The sequence below is a fragment of the Salvelinus namaycush genome, chromosome 23, assembly GCF_016432855.1.
Source record: "Salvelinus namaycush isolate Seneca chromosome 23, SaNama_1.0, whole genome shotgun sequence".
Taxonomy (NCBI): Eukaryota; Metazoa; Chordata; class Actinopteri; order Salmoniformes; family Salmonidae; genus Salvelinus; species Salvelinus namaycush.
In genome coordinates, this window is record NC_052329.1 from 28606542 (window position 1) to 28622281 (window position 15740).

Consider the following 15740-nt stretch of genomic DNA (forward strand, 5'->3'; position numbering starts at 1 on the left):
CTTGGCCATGTTCTGTTATAATCTCCACCCGGCACAGCCAGAAGAGGACTGGCCACCCCTCATAGCCTGGTTCCTCTCTAGGTTTCTTCCTAGGTTTTAGCCTGTCTAGGGAGTTTTTCCTAGCCACCGTGCTTCTACACCTGCATTGCTTGCTGTTTGGGGTTTTAGGCTGGGTTTCTGTACAGCACTTTGATATATCAGCTGATGTAAGAAGGGCTATATAAATACATTTGATTTGATTTGCTGCAGGGGTTGCAGAGCTGTTGGCCGGGGTAGCCAGGTGAACAGCATGGCCAGCCGTAGAAAAATGCTTATTGAAATAACCGATTATCGTAGATTTATCGGTGGAGACAATGTTTCCTAGCCTCAGTGCAGTGGGTAGCTGGGTGGAGGTGCTCTTATTCTCCATGGACTTTACAGTGTCCCAAAAACTTTTTGGAATTAGTACTACAGGATGCAAATTTTGTTTTAAACTTCTTAAGGCTAGGGGGCAGTATTTTGGCGTACGGATGAAAAGCGTGCACCAAAGTAAACTGCCTGTTGCTCAGGCCCAGAAGCTAGGATATGCATTTAATTGGTAGATTTGAATAGAAAACACTCAAGTTTCTAAAACTGTTAAATGAATGTCTGTGGGTAAAACAGAACTGATTTGGCAGGCAAAACCCCGAGGACAAACCATCCAGGGGGAAAATAATTGAGGTCATACGATTTCCCAATGGTTGCAGTTCATATGGCTTCCACTAGATGTCAACAGTCTTTAGAAATTGGTCAATGTTTTTATTTTGAGAAATGAAGAAGTAGTGCTATTCATTCCATGTGTCACTCTGAAGGTCCTTACTATTTTGGTGCGCGTGAACAGGAACACGCTCCGTGTTATTTTTCTTCGGTATTGGAAACAGATTATCCCATCTTAAATTTGATTGATTATTTACATTTTAGGATACCTGAGGTTCGATTAGGAACATTGTTTGAAATGTTTGGACTAAGTTTACAGGTAACTTATTAGATACTTTGTAGTCATGTTGGGCGAGTTGGAACCGGTGTATTTCTGAATCAAACATGCCAAATAAATGGACATTTTGGGGATATAAAGAAGGAATTTATCGAACAAAACGACCATTCATTGTGTCACTGAGACATTTGGGATTGCAAAAAGAAGATCATCTTCGAAGGTAAGGCATTTATTATATCGTTATTTCTGACTTTTGTGTTGCACCTGCCTGGTTTAAAAATTATTTTCATGTGTTTGTATGCGGGGCGCTGTCCTCAGATAATCGCATGGTCTGCTTTCGCCGTAAAGCCTTTTTGAAATCTGACACAGCGGCTGGATTAACAAGAAGTTAAGCTTTATTTTGATGTATTACACTTATATTTCGTGAATGTTGAATATTGATTTTCCTGTAGTTTGAATTTGGCGCTCTGAAATTTCACTGGATGTTGTCAAATCGATCCCGCTAAAGGGATTGGCGCGTGAAGGGATCTCAGAGCAACCAGGCATCCTCTACTGACGGGATGAGGTCAATATCCTTCCAGGATACCCGGGCCAGGTCGATTAGAAAGGCCTGCTCGCTGAAGTGTTTTAGGGAGCATTTGACAGTGATGAGGGGTGGTCATTTGACCGCGGACCCATTACGGAAGGGCATTGAGGCAGTGTTTGCTGAGATCCTGGTTGAAGACAGCAGAGGTGTATTTAGAGGCAAATTGGTCAGGATTTTATCTAAGACGGTGCCCATGGTTACGGATTTAGGGTTGTACCTGGTAGGTTCCTTGATAATTTGTGTGAGATTGAGGGCGTCTATCTTAGATTGTGGGACGGCTGGGGTGTTAAGCATATCCCAGTTTAGGTCATCTAACAGTACGAACTCTGAAGATAGATGGGGGGCAATCAATTCACATATGGTGTCCAGGGCACAGCTGGGGGCTGAGGGGGGTCTATAACAAGCGGCAACGGTGAGAGACTTGTTTCTGGAAAGGTTTTTTTCTCGAAGCTCGAATTGTTTGGGCACAGACCTGGATAGTATGACAGAAATCTGCAGGCGATCTCTGCAGTAGATTGCAACTCCACCCCCTTTGGCAGTTCTATCTTGTCGGAAAATGTTGTAGTTGGGGATGGAAATTTCAGGATTTTTGGTGGCCTTCCTAAGCCAGGATTCAGACACAGCTAGGACATCAGGGTTGGCGGAGTGTGCTAAAGCAGTGAATAAAACAAACTTAGGGAGGAGGCTTCTGATGTTAACATGCATGAAACCAAGGCTTTTACGGTTACAGAAGTCAACAAATGAGAGCGCCTGGGGAGTGGAAGTGGTGCGGTGGGCTGCAGGGCCTGGGTTAACCTCTACATCACCAGAGGAACAGAGGAGGAGTAGGAAAAGGGTACGGCTAAAGGCTATAAGAACTGGCCGTCTTGTACGTTCGGAACAGAGTGAAAGGAGCAGATTTCTGGGCGTGGAAGAATAGATTCAAGGCATAATTTACAGACAAGGGTATGGTACGATGTGAGGTCAGTGGAGGTAAACCTAGGCATTGAGTGACGATGAGAGAGGTTTTGTCTCTAGAAGCACCAGTTAAGCCAGGTGTGTTCACTGCGTGTGTGGGGGTTGGGACAAAAGGGCTATCTAAGACATATTGGGCAGGGCTGGGGGCTCTACTGTGAAATAAGACAATAGTCACTAACCAAAACAGCAATAGACAAGGCATATTAACATTAGGGAGAGACGTGTGTAGCCAAGTGATCATAGGGTCCAATGAGTAGCAATAGGTGAGTCAGGGAGCCGATTCAGTAGTCGCTACTACGCTACTAGGCGAGCTGGAGACATGACGATTCAGACAGCTAGCGGGCCGGGGCAAGCAGATGGGCCTTCGGCAACGTTGCAACGGAAGAGCCTGTTGAAACCACCTCGGATGATTAGGTCGGCGGACCAGTTGTGATGGATCGGCGGGGCTCCGTGTCGGCAGTAAAGGGTTCAGGCCAATTGGCAAAAGAGGTATTGTAGCCCAAGAATTAGCTGGTGGACCTCTTCGGCTGGCCGGAAGATGGGCCTAGCTCGAGGCTAGCTCAAGGCTAACTGATGCTTGCTTCGGGACAGAGACGTTAGCAAGGAGTAGCCACTCGGAATGCAGCTAGCTAGCTGCGATGATCCGGTGTAAACGTTCAGAGCTTGCGGTAGGAATCCGGAGATGTGTTAGAGAAAAAGTAGTCCGATATGCTCTGGGATGATATCGCGCTGTGTAGACTGGCAGGTGTTGACCGAGCTGAGGCTGGCTGGAGTCCGAGTTAACGGTGAAGACCTCTAGCAGTGGCTAACTGACTACTAGCTAGTTAGCTGGCTAGCTGCTGATGGGGGTTCCGGTTCTAAAGTATAAAAATAGCAGATCCGTACCACATTGGGTGAGGCGGGTTACAGGAGAGTATATTCAGTCCGTAGATGGAAAGTGAGATTAAAATGTATTCAAAAAGAAAACGATATTTTACATGGGACAAGACAAAACACATGTCCGACTGCTACGCCATCTTGGTTATTGTCTTACTGAATAGTTTCTTATTGCCAGGGTAAAAATACACAAGCGGCTTATTAAAAGACACCCATTCCTTATGTAGTGCACAAATTTTTACCAGGGGCTGAGAATAAGATGGCACTTGAATTTTACACACAGAGATACTCTCCCCACAGGTGACTGGTTACACAAAACAACAGTGAAAAGTGGATCAGTGTGCTTGTGTGAATGTGCATTCATGCAAGCGTGTGTGTTTGTGTGTGTGTGTCTCTCTCGCTCTCTGAGACAGTGGGCAGACAGAGGGTCTGAGCGTGAGTGTGATTAAGGAAGCTCAGACTGTGCGGTGCCATGGGACATTTCAAAGCAGCTCTTTAATGGGCCTGACTCTTGGTTCTGTTTAATAGCGTGTAATTTAATGCAGTGGGCCAGGCTTTATTATAAAGAGATGTACATCATTTTGCTCCTAAAGAGCCCTTGACATTTTTCTACTCCCTCTTAAAGTTGGTTTTATCTTCAGATATTGTTTTAGGTTTGGCAGACTGTTGTATGTGTGTGTTTTGTATGATGGATTGCCCTTGGAGAAGGGTGGCCATGGGAGGGGTAGGTCTGTACGGTGTCAACACCCAGCCCGCTCCCCCTTGGCGAGGTGTTCTAAACGGGGTCAGCTCGTCCCTACGGCCCCTCTCCCTAGCTGGGAGTTCCAGCTCAGATCCTCAACCCCAGCTCCTTACCTCCAGCCCCCAGCACGACCCAGTACATCTCAGAACGCCCTGCCCTGCTCAGCCATGCCATTTCAACACAGCCCAGCACAGTCCAACCTACCAACCCAGATCACAAAACACAACCCAACACAGCCCAATGACTACAGCCCCAGCTCCAACCCCCTGTGAGGGGGGCCTGGGTCACTGCAGAGCGATGTTTACAACTCTTCCTAATCTGCTGAGAGATTGATGGGCCCCCCTCCACCTCCCCCCCAACACATGGATTACTTTTAGCCTCTCTTTCTCTTACACTACTTACAAGAATAATGACACAGCTGTGACACTAGATACAGTAATAATAACAGTGGAAAATGTGAGCATCTTTCTCCTTGTTTGTGGATGTCTGCAGAGAACAAGGCATGAGTGCGGGACTCCATTGATGTCTGTGTCTTCACACACAGTTTATTGTGCTTGCTGTTTCTTTGGTGCTCCTTGCGGCTGGCAGAGTTTGGGGAATAGAGAGAGAGTGTGTACAGGAAATGCTCTATGGGTCTTCTAATGGTCCGACTCCCTCCCTTAGAGTGCGTGAATCAGATGGAGATGCTATGCTGCTATTTATTAACCGCTCTCATCAACCCTGTCCAGTGGATCGACAAAATATGCTGTTATGATGCCATCAAGAGTGTGTGTGTCAAATCTCATCTAATTTTATTGGTCACACACATATTTAGCAGATGTTATTGTGCGTGTAGCAAAATTCTTGTGTTCCTAACTCCAACAGTGCAGTAATATCTAACCATTCACAACAATACACACGCATCTAAAAGTAAAAGAATGGAATTAAGAAATAATAAATATTAGGACAAGCAATGTCAGAGTGGCAGTGATCATCGAATCCCCGAGCTGACAAAGTAAAAATCTGTCGTTCTGCCCATGATCAGTTAACCCAGTTCCCCAGGCGCCGAAGACGTGGATGTTGATTTAAGGCAGCCCCCCCACACCTCTCTGATTCAGAGGGGTTGGGTTAAATGTGGAAGACACATTTCAGTTGAATACATTCAGTTGTATTGATGAGGTATCCCCCTTTTCCCTAATGTATTATGACTAAAATAGAGTAGAATAGTATGCAGTATATACATATGAGATGAGTAAAGGAGTATGTAAACATATAATTTTTTATTTCACCTTTATTTCACCAGGTAAGCTAGTTGAGAACAAGTTGTCATTTACAACTGCGACCTGGCCAAGATAAAGCAAAGCACAAACAACAACACAGAGTTACACATGGAATAAACAAGCGTACAGTCAATAACAGAATAGAAAAAAAAGAAAGTCTATATACAGTGTGTGCAAATGGCGTGAGGAGGTAAGGCAATAAATAGGCCATGGTAGCGAAGTAATTTTAGTTTAGCATATTAACACTGGAGTGATAGATGAGCAGATGATGATGTGCAAGTAGAAATAGTGGTGTGCAAAAGAGCAGAAAAGTAAATTAAAACAATATGGGGATGAGGTAGGTAGATTGGTTGGGCTATTTACAGATGGGCTATGTACAGCTGCAGCGATCGGTTAGCTGCTCAGATATCTGATGTTTAAAGTTAGTGAGGGAAATATAAGTCTCCAGCTTCAGCGATTTTTGCAATTCGTTCCAGTCATTGGCAGCAGAGAACTGTAAGGAAAGGCGGCCAAAGTGGGTGTTGTGTTTGGGGACGACCAGTGAAATATACCTGCTGGAGCGCGTGCTATGGGTGGGTGTTGTTATTGTGACCAGTGAGCTTAGATAAGGCGGCGCTTTACCTAGCATAGACTTATAGATGACCTGGAGCAAGTGGGTCTGGCAACGAATATGTAGCGAGGGCCAGCCGACTAGAGCATACAGGTCTCAGTGGTGGGTGGTATGAGGGGCTTTGGTGACAAAGCAGATGGCACTGTGATAGACTGCATCCAGTTTGCTGAGTAGAGTATTGAAAGCTATTTTGTAAATGACATCGCCGAAGTCGAGGATCGGTAGGATAGTCAGTTTTACGAGGATATGTTTGGCAGCATGAGTGAAGGAGTCTTTGTTGCGAAATAGGAAGCCGATTCTAGATTTTATTTTGGATTGGAGATGTTTAATATGAGTCTGGAAGGATAGTTTACAGTCTAGCCAGACACCTAGGTATTTGTAGTCAGAACCGTCCAGAGTAGTGATGCTAGTCGGGCGGGCGGGTGCGGGCAGCAAACGATTATTAAAGTGACTAGTGTTCCATTATTAAAGTGACCAGTGATTCCATGTCTATCTATATAGCGCAGCAGCCTCTAAGGTGCAGGGTTGAGTAACCGGGTGGTATCCGGCTAGTGAAGGCTGTTTAACAGTCTGATGGCCTTGAGATAGAAGCTGTTTTTCAGTCTCTCGGTCCCAGCTTTGATGCACCTGTACTGACCTCACCTTCTGGATGGTAGCGGGGTGAACAGGCAGTGGCTAGGGTGGTTGATGTCCTTGGGGATCTTTTTGGCCTTCCTGTGACATCGGTGCTGTAGGTGTCTTGAAGGGCAGGCAGTGTGCCCCCGGTGATGTGTTGTGCCCTCTGGAGAGCCCTGCAGTTGCGGGCGGTGCTGTTGCCGTACCAGACGGTGTTACAGCCCGACAGAATGCTCTCAATTGTGAATCTGTAAAAGTTTTAGGGTCTTAGGGGCCAAGCTGAATTTCTTCAGCCTCCTGAGGTTGAAGAGGCACTGTTGCGCCTTCTTCACCACGCTGTCTGTGTGGGTGGACCATTTCAGTTTGCCCGTGATGTGTATGCCAAGGAACTTTAAGCTTTTCACCTTCTCCACTGCGGTCCCGTCGATGTGGATAGGGGCGTGCTCCCCCTGCCGTTTCCTGAAGTCCACGTACGCACGTTCGTGCTTGTGTGTGTGCATGTGTGTGTCTGTCCATGCCTGCGTGGTAGTGTACGTTGATGTGGGGGGAGCGTGTAGGGATTTACACCCCATACCTGCCCTGCCAGGTCGTCTCTCAGGAACACTGAGGCTAACTGAAGCCAGCTGGGCTCGTCAAGCAGCCAGCTAGCCAGTAGCCACACTGATTTATCATGTTAGCCAAGCTATAGGCTAGCCACAATGGGTAGCTAATAGCTATAGGTTAGCTAAATGCTAGCCACGTTGATTTATAGAATTAGCCACTCTGGCAATGTTAGACCCAAGCTAATGATAGTCTAGTGTTGGCTTAACTTAGACTTTATTATCTTCAGAGAAAGACAGTGGGTTTAAACTATGATTTAAAGAAAAACCACACGTGCACTTGCTCTCTCCCTCTTTCTCACTCTGTCCCCCTCCTTTATTCTCTCTCTCTCTTCAGAGGAGGGAGGGCTTCAGAGGAGGGAGGGCTTCAGAGGAGGGAGGGCTTCAGAGGAGGGAGGGCTTCAGAGGGGGGAGACTTGGGAGATGGGGGACTTCACATGCCACCCTGCCGAAAAGCGTGTTGTGAGGAGAAGCAGACCTGTCTGCAGCAGTCAGTGCAGACATATTTAATGTGCCTGATGTAATGGGGCTGAATCAGCAGATAGCTCCGCTGGGAGCCATTAGCCCAAACGTGTCATTAACCCCTTCCCTGCCCCAGGCTCCAGGCCAGTCCTCTCTGCAGTCCCAGCCAAACCCCCCCCCCAGCCCCAAGTACTGCTCCAGGTGGAGAGGACACAGGGTAGGAGTGAATGGAGGACCGATCTGTCTCTCTCTTTCGATTTTTCTCTTTGTCTCTTCCTTTCTAGGTATCCCCCTTTCCTCCAACCTGCCAAAAACCTAAGGGAGAGGGAGGGAGAGTGTGAGGGAAGGAAAGAGAGAGAGAAGTTTGCCTCTCTGGCTGGTGCTGTAGTGAGGATGGGGGTTTGAGGAGTTACCGCCTCCTTGCCTTTGAGATCAGTTTGAAGTATTTTTCCCTGCAGCTTGCTGTAGCCCGTTACAGCAGTTGGGAGAAGCAGCAGGCTCACAACACCTGCCAATCTTAATGGCAAACGTATGTGCAGTGAAACGGAGAGGGAGGGAGAGACGCGGGGGAGGGAGGGAGCAAATGTTCCCTAAAGAGGGGTGGCAGTGTTGTCTGACTGGTCTGTTGTCTGTGTGTGTAAGAGAGAGGGCTTGGGTTTTAGTGAGTGACTGAGTTTATCTTGCGTGTGCGTACAAGTGTGTGTCTGTGTTAGTGTGCTTCTCTGTATGTATGCCTGCGTGTGTAGGTCGTTACGAATAATTTGTGTTACTTTCACAAATTGTACTTGGTAGTAAGACCATCCCACAGTCTTTTCTCCTCATCACAGTGCAGCTAACCCATGACCATAAGAGGCTGAAGAGTGTGTGGGGGTGTGATTTAGTTTAACACACACATGTTAAATCTCTAGACAGGTGTGTGTGTATCCCTTACTCCTCTGAATGATCAAGTGTATCAGATTGGGTCGCCGTGCGTGCGTGCGTGCGTGCGTGCGTGCGTGCGTGCGTGCGTGCGTGCGTGCGTGCGTGCGTGCGTGCGTGCGTGCGTGTGTGTGCGTGGTCAGTAGGAGGCTCTGTCTATCTCAGGTCCACATATGTATACATAGCAGTGTGTGTAGGGTGTATAGTGTTATTCAGCAGTATGTGTATAGTGCTATGCAGCAGTGTGTGTGTGTGTGTATAGTGCTATGGAGCAGTGTGTGTGTGTATAGTGCTATGGAGCAATGTGTGTGTATGGTGTATAGTGCTATGCAGCAGTGTGTGTGTATAGTGCTATGGAGCTGTGTGTGTGTGGTGTATAGTGCTATGGAGCAGTGTGTGTGTATGGTGTGTAGTGCTATGGAGCAGTGTGTGTGTATGGTGTATAGTGCTATGGAGCAGTGTGTGTATAGTGCTATGGAGCAGTGTGTGTATAGTGTGTAGTGCTATGGAGCAGTGTGTGTGTATGGTGTATACTGCTATGCAGCAGTGTGTGTATGGTGTGTAGTGCTATGGAGCAGTGTGTGTGTAGTGCTATGGAGCAGTGTGTGTGTATGGTGTATACTGCTATGCAGCAGTGTGTGTGTATAGTGCTATGGAGCAGTGTGTGTGTATGGTGTATAGTGCTATGGAGCAGTGTGTATAGGGTGTATAGTGCTATGCAGCAGTGTGTATAGGGTGTATAGTGCTATGGAGCAGTGTGTGTATGGTGTATAGTGCTATGCAGCAGTGTGTGTGTGGTGTATAGTGCTATGCCGCTGTGTGTGTGTGTGTGTGTGTGTGTGTGTGTGTGTGTGTGTGTGTGTGTGTGTGTGTGTGTGTGTGTGTGGTGTATAGTGCTATGGAGCAGTGTGTGTATGGTATATAGTGCTATGGAGCAGTGTGTGTGTATAGTGCTATGCAGCAGTGTGTGTAGGGTGTATTGTGCTATGGAGCAGTGTGTGTGTATGGTGTATAGTGCTATGCAGCAGTGTGTGTATGGTGTATAGAGCTATGGAGCAGTGTGTGTGTATAGTGCTATGCAGCAGTGTGTGTATGGTGTATAGAGCTATGGAGCAGTGTGTGTGTATGGTGTATAGTGCTATCTAGCAGTGTGTATGTAGTGTTATGTAGCAGTGTGTGTATATGGTGTATAGTGCCTTGGAGCAGTGTGTGTGTATGGTGTATAGTGCTATGGAGCAGTGTGTGTGTATGGTGTATAGTGCTATGGAGCAGTGTGTGTGGGGTGTATAGTGCTATGTAGCAGTGTGTGTGTGGTGTATAGTGCTATGGAGCAGTGTGTGTATAGTGCTATGCAGCAGTGTGTGTGTATAGTGCTATGCAGCAGTGTGTGTGTATAGTGCTATGGAGCAGTGTGTGTGTATGGTGTATAGTGCTATGCAGCAGTGTGTGTGTATAGTGCTATGGAGCAGTGTGTGTATAGTGCTATGGAGCAGTGTGTGTAGGGTGTATAGTGCTATGGAACAGTGTGTGTATAGTGCTATGGAGCAGTGTGTGTAGGGTGTATAGTGCTATGGAGCAGTGTGGGTAGGGTATATAGTGTTATGGAGCAGTGTGTGTGTGTGTATAGTGTTATGTGCTGTCTATGTGTAAGAGCTCATTGTAAGAGCCAGGGGTCTCTACCTCTCTCTTTCCCCCCAGACCTCAGCAGAGCTTCACGTCATGTCTGTCACCTTTCCTCTGGCCACAAAGCTGCCCATTATAGACAGGGCTCAGTGACCAGAGCAGACCCTTACCAGCGCCCCTCCACCCTTCTCCTTCACAGAGCTCTACCCTTCTCCTGCTGCTCCCCCCCATGTTTCCAGTGTGATTGTGAATATCTCCTAGCTGGTCCAGTGTTCTCGAGGAGAGAGCAGGGTGGTTGGAGCAGGGCCAGGATCATCCCTTTTGGCTCCAATCAAACTAGTCAGCAAATCTGCTGCTGACTGATCCGCCTCCATTGCTCCTCTCATCCCCTTTCAGCCCTTATATCCCTCCTCTCATCCTTCTCTCCCCTTCCCTCGCTCCTCTCTTCCCTCTTTCACCCCTTTCACTCATCTCCCTATGGCTGAAGCTCTCTGGTTGTCTATGGCTGAAGCTCTCTGGTTGTCTATGGCTGAAGCTCTCTGGTTGTCTATGGCTGAAGCTCTCTGGTTGTCTATGGCTGAAGCTCTCTGGTTGTCTATGGCTGAAGCTCTCTGGTTGTCTATGGCTGAAGCTCTATGGTTGTCTATGGCTGAAGCTGTCTATGGCTGAAGCTCTCAATGACTGAAGCTCTCTATGGTTGTCTATGGCGGAAGCTCTCTATGGTTGTCTTTGGCTGAAGCTCTCAATGGCTGAAGCTCTCTATGGTTGTCTATGGCGGAAGCTCTCTTTGGTCGTCTATGGCGGAAGCTCTCTTTGGTCGTCTATGGCGGAAGCTCTCTTTGGTCGTCTATGGCGGAAGCTCTCTTTGGTCGTCTATGGCGGAAGCTCTCTGGTCGTCTATGGCGGAAGCTCTCTTTGGTCGTCTATGGCTGAAGCTCTCTTTGGACGTCTATGGCTGAAGCTCTCTTTGGTCGTCTATGGCGGAAGCTCTCTTTGGTCGTCTATGGCGGAAGCTCTCTTTGGACGTCTATGGCGGAAGCTCTCTTTGGACGTCTATGGCGGAAGCTCTCTTTGGTCGTCTATGGCGGAAGCTCTCTTTGGACGTCTATGGCGGAAGCTCTCTTTGGTCGTCTATGGCTGAAGCTGTCTATGGCTGATGTGCTTGATGGTTGTCTATGACTGACGTGCTTGATGGTTTTCTATGGCTCCTTATGGTTGTATATGGCTGAGGCTCCCTTTGGTTGTCAATTGATGATGCGCTAGACAGTTGTATATGGCTGAGGCTCCCTTTGGTTGTCAATTGATGATGCGCTAGACAGTTGTATATGGCTGAGGCTCCCTATGGTTGTCTATGGCTGAGGCCTTCCTGACACTGAACTCTGGTTGAGAGCAGAGAGTCCTGGAGTGGAGCTCTGTGGCCCAGAGGTAAACCAGCACTGCTCCAGGTCTGGACAGGTCCTGATTTACTCCTGCAGTCTGGAGACAGAGCTGTGCTGTGGAGTGGACCCCTGTGATCTTAAAGAGGGCCATAATTGGACTCTGTGCTTTTGTGAAACGCTTGCTACAGTATCAAATCAAATGTATTTATATAGCCCTTCGTACATGAGCTGATATCTCAAAGTGCTGTACAGAAACCCAGCCTAAAACCCCAAACAGCAAGCAATGCAGGTGTAGAAGCACGGTACTACAGTACTACCTAATGCTGACACTTTGTGAGAGGAAGGGAGTTACGAAAGAGAGAGAGAGAGAGATAGTGGGTTAGTTCTGGGGAAAGATAAAGGTAGAGAGAGGCGATTGAAGGGGAGGTTTTTCATGGTGTGGGGGAGGCAGGTAGAAAGAGATAGAGTAGCCTCTTCTCTCAGGACAGCTACAGGACTCCCCCCAGTGTCCCATACTCACTCATTGCCTGACACTGAGAGCCCAGGGATTTTCACCTTTTAGGCACACACATAGCTGCACTCAGAAACTCACACTGTGCATTTACACACCCCACCACATGTCTTATTCACATTTAAATCTACACCTGTGTTCTCTCTTTCTCACACACATACATACACAAACGTACGCTTGCTGCAGCAGGAGTCAAATGGCCCAATGTGTTAAAAGCATTAGGTAAGCACAAATCCAAAAGTGCTTCTCGGGCCGATATCAAGTGTCCTGCTTCATTACAGTGTGGTGTATACATTCAGCTGTATCTCTGTCCCCCCTCCTCCACCTCCTCTCCTCCAGGGGAGCTCTAAAAGGGAGCGGGATGTTTACTGAAGAGTAGATGGGGTATTATTATTTTAAGCGTGTAGGCTTTCGTTGGCGGTGGAGCCTGTCCAATCATAGTGCTGATGTTTGGACGAAAGGTATATAAAAGTACACTTCAAAGCCCTGCAGCGGCCTTAATGCGGCCGGACCCTGTTTATCTTTGTGACACACACGCATATGCACACACACACACACACACACACACACACACACCAAAAAATAAGGAAAGTAATTTCTATCGCAGGATTTATGAGGAAGGAGAGAGAGCGCGGTAGAGGTAAAAGTGCCACCTTTGATATGAGTTTAACAAGAAATCTCTTGTCCAGATTGGTAAAGAGGGGCTTTTTTTCTTTGGCTATTTTGGGTCCTGATACAGTATTACAGGGGAGGAAGCTGACCAAGGAAATCTTCTGTTTTGACCGTGGCCGCCGGCTGTTCTGACAGAGAGAGAGACAGACAGACTGATCAAACAGGGTGGGCTCCAACCTGCCGGCTGAGACCGTATACAAAGCCACACCTCAGCTTATGAAGCCAACACAGACCTTTTCTGTGAAGCACAGCACTTGGCATACCGTCCAGTCTCTAACTGGCAGCGCTAGGGTAATGTTAGCGTTAGTGGTTTCTCCCACTGTAAGCAGCCTCAGCCTTGCCAGCCACCTGCACACTGGAATGGGCTGAGGCAGAGAGGTCATAGGTTAAAGGTCATCAAGGGAAGGTCATCACTGTCTTTGGCTGCCCATGGAGGAATCTCTAATGTAGACTGTGGACAAAGAGAGGAGAGTGGGAAGAGGTGAAAGGAGGTGGGGAGGAGTAAAAGAGAGAGGGGTTAGATAGGGGTACAGAGACAGGGTAGTGAGGGGTAAAGAGAGTGAGGGGTTAGATACGGGTACAGAGACAGGGTAGTGAAGGGTAAAGAGAGAGGGGGGTTAGATAGGGGTACAGAGACAGGGTAGTGAAGGGTAAAGAGAGAGAGGGGTTAGATACGGGTACAGAGACAGGGTAGTGAAGGGTAAAGAGAGAGAGGGGTTAGATAGGGGTACAGAGACAGGGTAGTGAAGGGTAAAGAGAGGGGGGGGGTTAGATAGGGGTACAGAGACAGGGTAGTGAAGGGTAAAGAGAGAGGGGGGTTAGATAGGGGTACAGAGACAGGGTAGTGAGGGGTAAAGAGAGAGGGGGGTTAGATACGGGTACAGAGACAGGGTAGTGAAGGGTAAAGAGAGAGGGGGGTTAGAAAGGGGTACAGAGACAGGGTAGTGAAGGGTAAAGAGAGAGGGGGGTTAGATAGGGGTACAGAGACAGGGTAGTGAAGGGTAAAGAGAGAGAGGGGTTAGATACGGGTACAGAGACAGGGTAGTGAAGGGTAAAGAGAGAGGGGGGTTAGATAGGGGTACAGAGACAGGGTAGTGAAGGGTAAAGAGAGAGGGGGGTTAGATAGGGGTACAGAGACAGGGTAGTGAAGGGTAAAGAGAGAGGGGGGTTAGAAAGGGGTACAGAGACAGGGTAGTGAAGGGTAAAGAGAGAGGGGGGTTAGAAAGGGGTACAGAGACAGGGTAGTGAAGGGTAAAGAGAGAGAGGGGTTAGATACGGGTACAGAGACAGGGTAGTGAAGGGTAAAGAGAGAGGGGGGTTAGATAGGGGTACAGAGACAGGGTAGTGAAGGGTAAAGAGAGAGGGGGGTTAGATAGGGGTACAGAGACAGGGTAGTGAGGGGTAAAGAGAGAGAGGGGTTAGATAGGGGTACAGAGACAGGGTAGTGAGGGGTAAAGAGAGAGAGGGGTTAGATAGGGGTACAGAGACAGGGTAGTGAGGGGTAAAGAGAGAGAGGGGTTAGATACGGGTACAGAGACAGGGTAGTGAAGGGTAAAGAGAGAGGGGGGTTAGATAGGGGTACAGAGACAGGGTAGTGAAGGGTAAAGAGAGAGGGGGGTTAGATAGGGGTACAGAGACAGGGTAGTGAGGGGTAAAGAGAGAGGGGGGTTAGATAGGGGTACAGAGACAGGGTAGTGAAGGGTAAAGAGAGAGGGGGGTTAGATAGGGGTACAGAGACAGGGTAGTGAGGGGTAAAGAGAGAGAGGGGTTAGATAGGGGTACAGAGACAGGGTAGTGAGGGGTAAAGAGAGAGGGGGGTTAGATAGGGGTACAGAGACAGGGTAGTGAGGGGTAAAGAGAGAGAGGGGTTAGATACGGGTACAGAGACAGGGTAGTGAAGGGTAAAGAGAGAGGGGGGTTAGATAGGGGTACAGAGACAGGGTAGTGAGGGGTAAAGAGAGAGAGGGGTTAGATAGGGGTACAGAGACAGGGTAGTGAGGGGTAAAGAGAGAGAGGGGTTAGATAGGGGTACAGAGACAGGGTAGTGAGGGGTAAAGAGAGAGGGGGGTTAGATAGGGGTACAGAGACAGGGTAGTGAGGGGTAAAGAGAGAGAGGGGTTAGATAGGGGTACAGAGACAGGGTAGTGAGGGGTAAAAAGAGAGAGGGGTTAGATAGGGGTACAGAGACAGGGTAGTGAGGGGTAAAGAGAGAGAGGGGTTAGATACGGGTACAGAGACAGGGTAGTGAAGGGTAAAGAGAGAGGGGGGTTAGAAAGGGGTACAGAGACAGGGTAGTGAGGGGTAAAGAGAGAGAGGGGTTAGATACGGGTACAGAGACAGGGTAGTGAAGGGTAAAGAGAGAGAGGGGTTAGATACGGGTACAAAGACAGGGTAGTGAAGGGTAAAGAGAGAGGGGGGTTAGAAAGGGGTACAGAGACAGGGTAGTGAGGGGTAAAGAGAGAGAGGGGTTAGATATGGGTACAGAGACAGGGTAGTGAAGGGTAAAGAGAGAGAGGGTGGAGAAAGTAGGGTAAAGAGCGAAGGGCGAGACTGAGTGGGGAAGCAGGAGAGTTCCCTTTCACACTAGAGTCCTGGTTCTTGTGTAGCAAACTGTTTAAGTGTGGCATTGCTAATCTGGCCTCTCCATTAGTCAAGCCCCAAATCATCCATCAACACGGAGATCTCTCTCACACACACATACCCCAACAGGTTGAGAAAACACAACTGCAAGCCCAAACTATCTCAACTCAATCATAAGCCCTCTGACAGGCTGGATTTCTAAACCAGAAGCCCAATAACAGAATAGGCTTTGTGTGATACTCTGCAGAACGCTAAGAGAGAGAGAGCAGTGAGAGAAGAAATGAGAGCAAAGGGATATCTTGGAGAGAGAGAGCGGTGGGAGAGCATTGGAAAAGCCAAGGAGGAGTGTTTTTCTAGTTGCCTTTGTGAGTAACGTCCTGTGTTGTCGCGGTGGTGTGT

The 15740-nt window shown here is 48.1% G+C and overlaps 1 protein-coding gene across 3 annotated transcripts in view; it reads left to right on the plus strand.

The window, feature by feature from the left end:
* The window catches only part of ift80 (intraflagellar transport 80 homolog (Chlamydomonas)), a 77341-nt gene that overhangs the window by 46542 nt on the left and 15059 nt on the right, over positions 1 to 15740 (plus strand). The window lies entirely within an intron of this gene.